This window comes from Oxyura jamaicensis, chromosome 1, assembly GCF_011077185.1.
Source record: "Oxyura jamaicensis isolate SHBP4307 breed ruddy duck chromosome 1, BPBGC_Ojam_1.0, whole genome shotgun sequence".
Lineage (NCBI taxonomy): Eukaryota > Metazoa > Chordata > Aves > Anseriformes > Anatidae > Oxyura > Oxyura jamaicensis.
The window spans coordinates 52,717,456-52,730,930 of NC_048893.1; the positions used below are offsets into that span (position 1 = coordinate 52,717,456).

The 13,475-nt window shown below is 45.6% G+C and overlaps 1 protein-coding gene across 3 annotated transcripts in view; it reads right to left on the reverse strand.

The window, feature by feature from the left end:
* Nucleotides 1–13,475, reverse strand: part of GRAP2 (GRB2 related adaptor protein 2) — a 104,650-nt gene that overhangs the window by 87,640 nt on the left and 3,535 nt on the right. Inside the window, exons 3-5 of one of the 3 annotated variants that reach the window (XR_004747541.1) lie at nt 6,201–6,270; nt 6,000–6,112; nt 3,906–4,907 (exon numbers count right to left, since the gene is read on the reverse strand). The exons of 1 other annotated variant lie outside the window; for it this stretch is intronic. The gene's annotated coding sequence lies outside the window, so the exon portion shown is untranslated. Of the gene's footprint in view, nt 1–3,905; nt 4,908–5,999; nt 6,113–6,200; nt 6,271–13,475 lie in introns of those variants that run through there. One more of the 3 variants, XR_004747540.1, reaches the window with a different exon arrangement.

Genomic DNA, 13,475 nt, shown 5'->3' on the forward strand with positions numbered 1-13,475 from the left:
TTTTAGTGCTTGTATATGATCACACACGAAGTCTCTGACAAAGCAAGGAATTGATTTCTTCATTGCACTAGGCTTCACGGTCAAGCCTGGGGATCATCTCCCTTTTCTAATAATCCCTCCTGATTTAAAATTATTTTAATGCTCTCTTCAGGTATTTGATCCCCGAGGCCTGAAATCCTCAGTGTAGGTGCCACTGCTCACAAATCAATTGCGACTGTCACGTATGATATTGATTCCTGCAGTGCAGTGCCTTGAAGCACCAGACTGAAAAATGCCAATTTCAATTACTAAACAAAACACAAGATTTATTTGTGATTATATGACAAGAGGAAGATTACTACCAGCTACATTCTGGAGAAAAAAGAAATCAAATGCCCTCACTTGGCAAAGGATACAGAAGTCTATACAGACACTAGACACAAACTACATTTTTTTCCTTTTCCCACTCTGGGGTTATTGATTTTTGTGTTTATTCATATATACATTAATTAACTCTACCGATATGTAAGTGTGTGTACACACACATATTTGCACAACAGCCAGATATCCCTCAGTGCAATTCAGACTAGTGAGAGAAGCATGACAGGGTGATTTTTCCTGTGCATTCTCTTAGAGCTCTACACAAATTTTGATGAATTTTACCTGGATCCTTTTAATGTCCTCTCTCTCTCTGCTGTGTCCGTGCACCTCGTCGGCATTATTGAATTTAGTCTGACAAAACGCTCCCCTGTGGGCTGTACATCTCATTGTAGATAGAGGCGAGCGGAGCTGAAGAGATAAGTGCAAGAACTGCAGGGGGGGCCCTCAGCAAAGTCAAGAGCAAAGCCCAGATCTCCCTGACATCACCATCCCTTGAAGGGCAACCTATGCTTGGAGAACCACATCACCTCCTGCCAAAGACCTGAGGAGCAATTTTTTCTCCCCCCCCCCCCCCGGGCCCCCCCCCCCCCCCCCCTTTTGGCCAGTGCTACCCCTCACTTCTATTCTGTCTTAGGAATGCCAGCAATGAGACCCTTCCCTCAGATTCCTGCTTCCTGATGCTCAAAGGACAGCATTACATCGCACATCACCCTTACTGAGTGACCAGTGATCAGCCAGCCTGTGGTTTCATTGCCATCCCAGCATGGGCAGCAGCATGGAGAAGGAGAGCAAAGCCATGCTGCCTTTGGTCCAGTCAAAGCTCCTTTCACCACCACCACCACCACGGGCAGCAAGAGCACAGCATCTCCTGCAAACGTGGTGCATGGCTGTTCGCCTTCCTGCTCCTCCAGGTCCCCTGCCGTGCAGCAGCAGACATGACCACAACCTGCACAGCCACATGCAGGCAAGCCTCAGCCTCGCTGGTGGAGATAACCATCGCAGGCCATCGGGTTGCACAAGCAGCAGTGCATGTGGCCAGCTGATGGTGTGATGCCCCCAGAGATGACTGCCTTCGTGTTCTCAACACAGATGCTTCCTATCTGTGGTTTAATCTACCTAGGGTATGTCTGCACAGCCGACAGCTTCACTTCCTCACACCCCGCAGAGAAATCAGTTACATTACAGTGAGCAAACTGCGCGTGTTCGGTAGCAGCGTGTGGTGGCTTTACCTTGCTGGGCAGCTGGACTCCACCACAACCGCTTCTTCCCCTCCTCTTCTGAGGATGGGGAGTGAGAAAAAATTATGCTGGAAAATGAAAAAAAAAAAGTATGCCGGAAAAGGAAAAAAACAACTCACAGGCTGAGATGAAGATAATTTAATTAAAAGGAAAAAGAAGAGGGGAAAAAAAAAAAAGCAAAGGCCACATGGAATCATAGAATCATAGAATATTCCGCTCTGGAAGGGACCCATAAGGATCATCAAGTCCAACTCCTTGCACCACACAGGTCTACCCAGAAGTTTAGACCATTTGACTAAGTGCACAGTCCAAACGTTTCTCAAATTCATACAGGCTTGGTGCAGTGACTACTTCACTGGGGAGCCTGTTCCAGTGCGCAACCACCCTCTCAGTGAAAAATCTCCTCCTATCTAGTCTGAACTTCCCCTGCCTCAGCTTCACCCCCCGGGTCCTATCACTGGTGTTTATGGAGAATAGGTCACCTGCCTCTCCACTCCCCCTCACGAGGAAGTTGTAGACCACGATGAGGTCCCCCCTCAGCCTCCTCTTCTCTAGGCTGAACAGGCCCAGTGACCTCAGCCGCTCTTCATATGTCATCTCCTCCAGGCCCTTCACCATCTTCATTGCCCTCCTCTGGACACTCCCCAACAGTTTAATGTCCTTTTTGTACTGTGGTGCCCAGAACTGCACACAGTACTCGAGGTGAGACCGCACCAGTGCAGAGTAGAGTGGGACAATCACTTCACTTGCCCTACTAGCAATGCCGTGCTTGATGCACCCCAGGATACAGTTGGCCTTCCTGGCTGCCAGAGCACACTGCTGGCTCATATTCAGCTTGCTGTCAACCACGACCCCCAGATCCCTCTCTGCAGGGCTGCACTCCAGCGTCTCATCACCCAGTCTGTATGTATGGCCAGGGTTGCCTCATCCCAGGTGCAGGACCCAGCACTTGCTTTTATTAAACTTCATGCAGTTGGTGATCACCCAGTTCTCCAACCTGTCCAGATCTCTCTGCAAGGCCTTTCCACCCTCATCCAACTCTACAACTCCTTCAAGTTTGGTGTTGTCGGCAAATTTGCTCACAACACCTTCTAGTCCTACAACCAAATCATTTATAAAGACATTGAAGAGCACTGGCCCTAAGATAGAGCCTTGAGGGACCCCACTAGTGACCACCCGCCAGCCTGATGAGGCCCCATTTACCACAAACCTTTGAGCCTGGCCCGTCAACCAATTGCTCACCCATCGTATGATGTTTTTGTTAAGCTGTATGCTGGACATTTTGTCCAGTAGGATCCTATGGGAAACCGTGTCAAAAGCCTTGCTGAAGTCCAAAAAGATCAAAAAGATCACATCAGCTGGAAGCACAGAGAGAAAAGAAATTACCACTTCCCATCAAAGAACAACGTTCAGCTGCGTCCCAGGAAGCAGGGCCTTCTGAGATGTGTTTTCCCTATCTCCCCTTCCAGCAGAAGAGAACGGAAGAGAAAAGAGCAAGCTAGATGTGCTCCAGCTCTCCTTAAAAGAGGATACTCCTGACAGCTTTCACACAGCTTCAGGATCAGTTCAGAGTAGCCCAGAAAGGCTGCAGGGGATGCAATGCTGTGAAGGGCAACATCTGAGGCACAGGAGATACAGAATGCTTTCTGCGCACACTCATACTTTCCCTTCCTCTGCTTTCCCCTGACACCTGCCTCCAGCTTAGCCAATATATTTCTGTCTATCAGCTGACAGATAGGAGAAAAGGAAGAGGGTCTTCCTACAGTATTGCTTCCTTTTAAAAAAAAGGAAAAAAATGTTTTATTTGACTTCAACAAGATACGACTATCAGTATTACTTCTGCAACGGCACAAAAACATTTTTCCCGATCACAAGCACTCCTTGTGCTGGCTCCTGAACTGCAAGATGAATTCAAATTCTTGTCTGAGCCTGTTAAAGCCCAAGGAATGCTTTCCTGAACCCATTTCACTGGAAAGTTATATTCAGGACATTACTTTAGAAATCTAAAAAAAGGACTGGATTTAGTCTTTCATTTTTCTTTTTAGGATATCAATTATATTAATTAAACTGAACTTTATCTGTGGATGTAAGTTGCAATTGGAATAGGCCAGATACCATTCCCAGTGGAACCACCAGTGTGATTACAACAACCTTGGGGCAGAGGACAGAGCAAGCCCTTGGCTGTTTTGTAGGCAAAACCCCAGATCCAACATTACATGGGTAACTGATCTTGCTTTTAGAAGAATAGTTCCCACCTTTCTGAAGCTTGGAGCGACATTGTTTAAAAAAAAAAAAAAAGCGCTAAACTGCATTTGTTTAGCTGTGTGCTTTGTTTGGGTTCATTGTACCACAAGGTTTTCATGTTGACATATATCACGTCAGGTAACAAAGATGGACAGAGCAGAATAAAGAGGGGTCATAGAGTACTCCAGCCACAGGGTCACTTGTCTATCCCCATGAACTATGGACAAGACAATGAGGACTTCACATGTCCTTGGCTCAGATCTTCTGCATTAGGTATGCCACAGGTGCAAGGTGTCTCCATCAAGCCAACTCCGTTCTCAACAACATCCCTGGTGGGACCTCATATCTTCCTCATACTCTTCCTCTGCATCCCTTTCCTTCAAAAAAAGCTGTTTGTAACCAGCTTCAATCTGCAGAAAGTGCAAGATCAGTTTGCTCCTGGAGTTACAGATAACTCAGATCACAAAGAACACCTTACACCACCCTCCATTGGCTTCATATCAGAACAATTAAACCAACTAGGCTAACAGAACAGAATAGACTCTCTGGTTTTGCAGGAATCAGCAAAAGAAGCCCCAGCTGTTGCCTGACTGAGAAGTTCTCATCTCTGCTAGGTGATAGGTGAATCCTACAAAGTTAATCTAAAATGCACCAAAAGTTTAAGAAATTACATAACAAAAGCTCCTTAAATAAGTACCTCAATCTTGCCAGGACTGTTTTGGCATGCTTCAATCAGCAAGAGTGCAGACCGGACCAAGAGACTATTTCTTGAATGTAAATTCAAACAGCTGGGCTAATGGAGTTTACAAACTCCAGTGGCTTCTTGGGCAGAAGCTATCACACCCCATCAAAGGAGAAGGGCTCAGCCAGATCTTCCAGAATTCATAGGCTTTGCACATAACTAATCTGGACCCAAGCAGTACAACTAGCAGAATTTAACACTTAACCATCTGCAACAAGACAGTCCAAAGCTGCTTGTGCAGACTGGGAACGTCAGACCCTTCTCCATGGCCCAGCACCACCAGCTCTAGGCTCTTTGGATAGAATCTTGAAGCAGGCTTCACTCTGTGGAAATCCAAGGAGGCTTGGATCAGAAGAGTTAAGCAAGCACAAAATGCTCTGGAAAAGTCTGTCTATGCAATCCATAGCCAGCAAATACTGCAAAAATTCAAAAAGACCTTGCCAGCTGCTTAAAAATATTTCCCAGTTTGATCCAAAGTCATGCTATTTCAGCATATCATCAAGGATTCTTGCAGAAACCGAGTGTCTAGGCCAAGTCACTTTTGAGATAGAACATGAGAAAGAAACACTTGCAGAAAAGCAAACAGCGCAGTTGATATTGGAATTTCATTTCAACAAAATAGCTTTAAATTGCCAGAAATATGGTTTATTGGCCCCACATCACACAAACAATCAAGAGAATGGACTTTGTTACTGAGGGGATTTAGAAGGCTTCAAAATTGGATGCAAAGCTAGCTAAAATCATTACTGCATAGACATTGCCAATTCTCCATGCTATGTGCACATGTATAGAAGTTGGGTAGTCACAGGGGCTAAGAAAATATTCCAGTTTAGCAGAAATGTTTACTTCAGAGGCACAATATGTTATCCTGACAAGGGGAGATTCTATACATGATTAGGAGCCTCATTATACCCAAATCCAGATATTGTATTTCTTACAGAAATTGGTCTCTGACAACACCATAGTTATTTAGTAGCTCGTCATATCAGTAGCGCACACAGTATTAGCAAGAGTTTGACAGTCATTGCTAAATAATCTGTGTAGCTTCACCAATGAGCAAACATTGCAGTGCTCAGCAGCAAAATCTTTTTACAGCACGCTTCACATGGGAGCACGGAGAAGTTTTCCAAACCCTCTCTCTCAGCTATGTAATCTCCTTGTAAAATAGGCCTGCCTAATACCAGGGGAAAAACCCTGTAGCTGAGGGAAGAGACTGCTTTTCCTGTTAGCTTTGCTTTTAACAGGGTGACAGAAGTTAAGCAGTAGGGTTTTAAGATCTCCCTCTTGCAACGTCATGTGGCTTCAAGCAAAGTCCAGTAGGGAGCCATCTGCAAGGCTCGGTGAATCAGGGCTCTGGCCTGAAGACCTGCACATCACCTGTCTGACATATATGCCTCGGTAGGTTCAATACATACATGATACAGAAGCATAATAGTCTTCTCCTTTCTAAGATTACCGGGAAACACTTCATTTAGTGGGACTTGAAACTATTTCCTTTAGCCTAAGGACAGCTTGAAGGCTACATCTACTGTAGAAGACAAGATTAAGTGTTATTTCCCGGGACAGAAAACCAAATATCCTCAGTTCATAGTCTCCCCAGTGACAACCAGACTTACTGTAGACTACTGCACTCCACATTCACAAAACTGATGTCTGCGCTGGGAGCCTTGAAGAATCACTGAGCACCTGATCCACAGCTGGCCGCAAATTAAGAAAGGTGACAGGACATTGAGAGCCAGTGAAAAATACAGCTTTTCAACAAAAGCTCACTTCTTGATAATACCACTCCTAGGCGAGTGTCATGGGTTAGGGTTCGGATGGCATGAAGATGATACATTTGGAATATTTTTTATTTTTTGACTCAAGACGTTACTGGAAAGACTGAGTACACAGGCAAGGGTTAAGAAATGCCCTGGTCTGACCTTCACAACCAGCCAATTGACTAAACTGCATCAATAATGAGTCATAATGTTTTCAAATGGAAGCTCAGTGGCTGTCCTGCAGCCCCAGTCATCTGACAGCGAGCTGCCCTTGGATCATTACAGTAGATACATTGGCCTGTTGTTGGCTTGAACTACATGGTACTCATGGTACACCAGAGATTTATATCATCCCTCCTTGGTCAAGTCGTCCAGTGTCTTTACACAGAGCATCAACAGTCCTTGGAAATAGCACTTCACACATAGGAAGACACTGATACTATCACACGCAGTCAGCTGAGCTTACTTGGGGCTGAAACAAGGCAGGAGATCCCCACCACGATGGCGTTGTGCATCTGAGCCCAGTCCTACCAAGCCAGACCAGGAGTCCTAGTGCTGCTCTGCCTGATGCTACCCGGGTGGGGAAGCCCTTCCTGCTCAGACTCCCAGCCACAGGAGATGATGGTGCCTGCTGGGACCAGAAAGTTAAATATTTCTCTACTATGGGAAGGTTTACCCACAGGAGAAGTAATCAGCTCACCAAACAACAGAACTGCCTGTGCAGTAGGGCAGGAGCAAGCCCAATAGTGCATAACCCTCCATGTGTACCAGATGAACAGCACTATGGCCCTCACATTCGGGAGCTCTAGTCCCAGAGTGGGGTGGAATCAAATACTAGTCCTTTAAGCAAAATAAAAATCAGCATTTCCTTTGCTTTGCCCTGCTGGCCTCCTCACCCCCTCCCTCCCTAATGCGGCAGGGCACTCTTTGAAGGCCAGGTGCTCCCTGACAGCCAGTGACATGATTTACATTTCCATGGCACATTTCACACTAATGGATGCCAAAGGACACTTCAAACCGTCCTTTGCAGAGAAATTCTTATACCTGAGTTGTGATAAAACACTGCAGCACATTAAGTATCACACAGTAGCCCTATGACAAGAAACAAAGATGAGTATCAAAGGCAGTTGTAAGGGGACTGTCGGTGGGGTGAATACAATTTCTCACTTTGGCTCTGTCTGGAACACAAGAGCCAGCATCTTCCCCATTCTTACAAAGATTGGCGTGGAGGTCTTCACAGTTACAAGTGTTTTTTTTTTTTTTCTTTTTTTTTTTTTTAAAAAAAACTCAGAAGATACGTCCTGGAGCCAAAATCAGACTGAGAAACTAGAATTAGTAATAAATCAAAAAGAAATGAGTTCCACTTATGGGGTCAGTCCTCACCACGACCTATCATAACCCATGTCTTCCCTTCAGCACTCTCTCATCAGGCTCATAATGACTTATGATGAGATCCCAACCCAGCTCAAGGCAACATGTCTGGATGCAGAGGGCTAATCTTCTGCCGACAAAAACTGACAAGATGCTGCTGAAGTTGATGAAGTGCTATCAATTTACAACAGCTGAGGATATGTCACATAAGGTAATCAGACTCTAAAAGAAATATGATGGCAGGAGTCCTAAACATTTTCAAAACACTGTGCTGTCAGAATAGATCTCAGAGTACAAAACCCTACTTTGAGAAGTCGTCAGAGACCCAGATGGGCTGCTGATTTTATCCTGCCTGGAACACTGTGCACTCCCCTCTCCCCCTTCCCAGTTATTTTTCCTGTACCCTAAGACCCTTAAAGAAGTCTGATATCATGTCATCCCCAAAGCTTATCTTAGTATAGGCCAAATATTTGGCCGAGCTTTTTTCCCCCCTCCTCTCTTCTAACCTGATTGCTAGAACTCTAGCTTGAAATGTTTCTTTATCATTATGTCTGTAAGATGTGGAGTTTCAAAAGAAGAAAAAAAACAACCTATAAAAGGCAATTAATAAAATATGCCAGCACTCCCAAAACTGTTCAGAACACTTCATTCAACAAAGCATTGAGACAGAACAACAGCAGAGTTGCTAAATAGCATGCCACAAAGCAAGACCCGCAGAAAGACAAAATAACAACCCGCATTTCTTAGGATCTTTTATCTGAAGCACTTTGCAGACACATGCATATTATATAGGGATCGTTCATCTAACTCAGAGATATAGCTGCCTTCACATCAGAACTAAGTTATATAACAGCACATAATAGAACTATATAGCAGAGTCAGAGAGGAAAATGAAGAGTAACTGTTCCAGTTGAATTACAGAGCAAACGCTAAGTCAGCAGAATACCACTTTCTCTAGGTGAAATTTAGTGGAACATTGAACATTGCATTCAAACTCACGTGGAAGAGGTTACAGCCTCACTAACGATTAAGCCTTGGGGTTTACCACTAAATGAAAATCCAGTAAATGCCGCTGCCAGGGTAAGAGAGGGCCCAAGTGTTACCTAGTGAGTCATCAACATTAATTTTTGAGCTGCCTGCGCTCAAAGGTCCCCCAGCTGAGTATCAATCAGTGAAGCCCAGTGAAGATTAAAATTTCTGAAGAGCCAGTGTGACCATAGCCCAGGCACAAAACTCTCACATTTCTGTTAGGCCAGGAATGCTCACGTTAGCTTCTGAGGAAGGTCAGTCAGGCTACAGGATGCTCTCTTGCTTGCTCTAAGAACTGATGGAAGTGAAGTCCCTCATGTGGCAGTGGGATTGCATGGAGGAGGGAGGGGATTGTGTTTTGAGCAATGAACCACACTACTTAGTTGAGGCACATAATCCCCTCCAGCTATCAAAGCTTGGAAACTTGCAGAGGCAGCTGGCGGGCCACAATTTGCATCCAGGAGCTACAGTTTTAGTTACCTGTTTTTTATACCTGTGTTACCTACAGCTGCTTCCTGCACTTCAAAATGGATGCTGGAGACAGGAGACTTGCTGCTAGGAGTACCTTCATTTTGCTTATTGCTTGTAACTACCCAGCTCTCATCGTTTGCACCATAACAAACTTCATATATGCACGTGGCCAGCATTTTATTCAGAAGCTTCTGGTGATGGATTACTAGGGGAAGTCAGCTCCGCTCAAAAGCCTCAGTTCCGGATGTTTGCTGTTTCAAGCCTTGAAGTGCATGAAGTTGTAATTGGTTCACACTTGGAAGCTTCCCTTTGCAAACAAAGGCTAGAAACATCAGTATAAACACCATCCTGGATACTGCAGAGAGAACTATCCCCAAACCCAAGGGCAGTACCCCAGCAACAGTAATTTCCTTTGTTAGCCTTATAATACACAGCACTTCGATATTTCTTTGCAGCACTGGAACTGCCAGAGCTTCTTTCATAGATAGCCCCATGCTTCTCTACACCTCCAGAAGGACTGGAAGGTGGCAGAAGTAAAGCCACTAAATCAAACTCTCTTCCACCCAATATCAGATGCTCTGACCAGCTGCTACCCACTGCTTTACTTGGCAACAGCTTCATTTGGGAGAAGAAGAGGTACTGATACAGAAGAGATCTCAGATAAGTAGTAGTCTCAGATAGCCTCTTACCAACTTTCATCATCTAATACAGTAAAAGAGTTGCCTCTCTCTGCTGTGGCCAGCCATGGATCAGAAGGCAGCCTAGCTTCCAAAGGGAAGGTCTGTGGCCTGGCACTGGAATTAAAAAAGGGAGGGTACATACATCTTCCACTACCGTTTTTTGAAGGACTGTAAGAATGCAAAGCATAATCCAGCTTTCCTCCCAGCCAGAGGACGACCAGGCACAACAGTGTCCTGTTCCCAGAGAAAGCAACACAAAAGCCTGTAATGGTGAGAAGCAAATGGGATACCTTTGCTGGTATTTCATCCAGACCAGGATCACCATGCTCATAGCTGATAAGGACCTGCTGCTAGCTTGGAGTGAGCTGAATCCCCTGCTGAAACAATATCACCTTCTGTCATCTTTGGCCCTCTCTTTGCCTCCTTCAACCCCACAGCAGTTACAAGAAGGCTGCAGACAGACTTGCCCTCTCATTCGCAGTCTGTTTCTCTTCCTCATTCGCACATATCAATAGCGTGACTCTTTTCTGTGGTTAAAATGTTATCCCCAGATATTTTAGACCTGTAGCCAAAGCAGATTGAACTAGTCTGAATTCACTTTTAAAGAATAAATAGGAACATGGAAAGGTGTTGGAATCAAAGGTACTGCAATCAAAGACTAGAAATCTCCAGCTATGTCTTGAGAGACTTGATCTGGAGATAAGAGAGCCCTTCCAATTTAAGGAAAGAAAAAGGATAGTATTAGGCAACTACTGTGTAACTCTAACCTCCCATTCCGCCTAATTTCTCATCTCCATGTGGCTTTTGTGTTCCTAAAAGCCATCTCCTTCCAGGCTTTTTACAGTGGCGTACCAGCCTGAACACAGAAAATACCTCCCTACCCTGGAGCTTACTGGGACAGACCCTAGGCAGTCAGTCAGCACCAGCTGATAAGGAATAATTCAATACAGCCTATTCTGCAGTCTCTGGCCCTTGGACACTAATCCAGAGGCTAATAAAGCAGTAATCCCCTGCTGATCCGCAGGCTCCGTTTCCCCCGCTCGGCCCCACATCATTGCTCCTGGCTATATCAGCTCTCACCACCCACAATCTCCCTTCCTTGCCTGCTCCCTTACACTGTCCTCACTGGTGTGAGACTGTAGCTGCCTTTCAGGCCTCTCCTCATCTGTTTATATTTGGTTATTTCAGCCTTGCCTCCTGAATTGTTGCTATCCCTAAGCACAGGCTATTTCTCTGGATTTTTGAGGTAGAGTCTAGAAATCTCCTGGCACCCCAGCGGCAGGTTTCCCCCCTCCCTGTGTGCCCAGAAGGGCCCCAGGAGGGGATACGTACAAACGAGCTGATGGGAGGTCCTGGTAACAACATGACTGCCTCCATTTGCCCTGCCAGCAGCTCAGTCATGCAGAACGGGAAGCTGTAAGTCATGCCATGATTGTCCGACCCTCCGGTTCACTTAATTTCCCCGTAAGCGCTGCTGACAGCTGCAGGTAGGGATGAAACAAGGGAAGGAGACCTGCAGTTCCCTGACAGAGCACAGGGCTGCAGGCCCACGCCAGGCCTCTCTCCAGCCCCATCTCCCTGTGGCCACCACCAGGCCTCACAGAGAAGGTGAAAGATGCAGCAGCATCGATCTTCTGCATTAGTCTTGTCATGAAGAAACTATTCACTCAATGCATAGAAGTTCACTGAGGACCTGGAGCATAAGGTTTAGCTTATTACCAATACATATTTATTCAGGGCCCTCTGGATATTCTGTCACCCCTCACATCCCAACCCAAACGAATCTTGCAGAGATCCTGCTTTTGGTGCCAATGTGGGACAGGGAATTAGTTTTACAGCGTGCTCCCATTTAGTAATGATTTGAAGCTTAGTTCCAAAACTTTGTCTTTTAATTTCATCCATTGTCCTCTGAATAAGATGCTGTATTTTAGGTATCTCAAAGAGGCTGGTATAGGGAAAGCTTAAGTAGTCTTTTTTCCCCCAACCTTGGAAACACATCCCCATGGCCCACCACTGGAGTCTGCCACACGAATCAAAGGGAGAAGAATACAGTGGCCTTAAGAGGATATAGGAATAGAAATATCAACAGCTTGTAAGCACAGATTATTTGCTTTCAGCAGGTGTCTCAGGATGTCAAAGAGCACTTTTGCCAGCAACGAGCAGAAGGGTTGCGGAGTACTTGACTGTGCAGGCTGCCAAACATCCATGAGCTCTCCCCTTTGATTTAGGGGACACGAAAGGCTCCTCATTCTATGTGAATTTAACTTCTATACTCCAATTTTTAAGACAAAGCACTTAGAGATCTGTACTCCAAATTACATGCAGATTAATGGAATACAGTAGAGCCACAGCGGTCTCCCTGACTGTGGAATTACTATTTAAAGATTAAGAATCTGACTGCAGTCCTCATTTTTAGTCTGTCCCTCCTGGATCCCTTTCATCCTCCCCACTGTCTGGATGCCAAGGAAATGGTTGCACTATGAAGGTCTACAGGTTGGGGTGTTTCAGCTGCTTCTTTTCCACTGGCAAAGGAGGAATAAAAATGCAAGAGCACACAAGTCATAAGCAACAGGATTGCCTTAAAGATGCATGAGATCTCTAAAGCCACATCCACTATACCTGTGACAGCGACTGTAACAATAAAACCCCATACTAAAAGCCTCCAGCCCTCAGTGAGGCTTTTCGTTGCTGTCCATTAGAGGTCACTAGCACCCAGTCACAGCAGGAGCCCAGCCACTGCAGATGAAATCCCCAGCACCAGACCTCCAGCCAAGAAAAAATTTACCCCCAGCCTAAAAGGCAAACCAGACAACTCATTCTTCTTAATGCTATTCTTTGTGAGAGAGGAAAACCTTTGGGTGAGAAAGATCTTAGGAAGACACAGCAGTGTTTGCCCGTCCTCACCAAGGACCCACCGCAGCTCTCAACCATCTCCTGTCCTCCTCCCATCAGGATCTCACTGTCCCACCAGGGTGAGGACATGACATCTCTTCTGGTCCTGAGCTGGTACAAGCTTAGTGACCTGGATCAACCTGAGAGCACAAGCAAATGATGTAAAGAGATATCACAATATCCTGTGGGTCTTGTTAAATAAATAAATAAATAAATAAATAAATAAATGATAAAATACTTTCCCCCCAAGCTATTGCTGATAATCTGCCTGATAACCCCTGCAATTACAAAGCACCCCAAAGCAGTCAGTGACAAATTGGCCACCTGTGTCCCTCCCATACACCACCATTTCCTTCTGTCCTGCAGCCAACCGAGTGTGCCAGTGCCCTGTTTTCCTTGCAAAGTGCACAGGAACCTCACTGCTCCATCTGCATCGCTCCTGGCTACCTGTTGGCCCTGGACACAACATGCCTGCATCTGATGGCCCTGTTATGGACAGGACATGAGGAGTTGATGGAGCCACATTGCTGCTTTTGCATATTCAGATGTTGATGCAAGTCCGTGACCTCTTCTGACCCCATCGCTCACTCTCCCCAGGGACACCAAATCCATGACAGCAATCCCTCCCTGTGGCCACCTTGCGACTAACTGCTCCCCCCCTGGAAACAGCCTCTGTCCTTAAGCACCT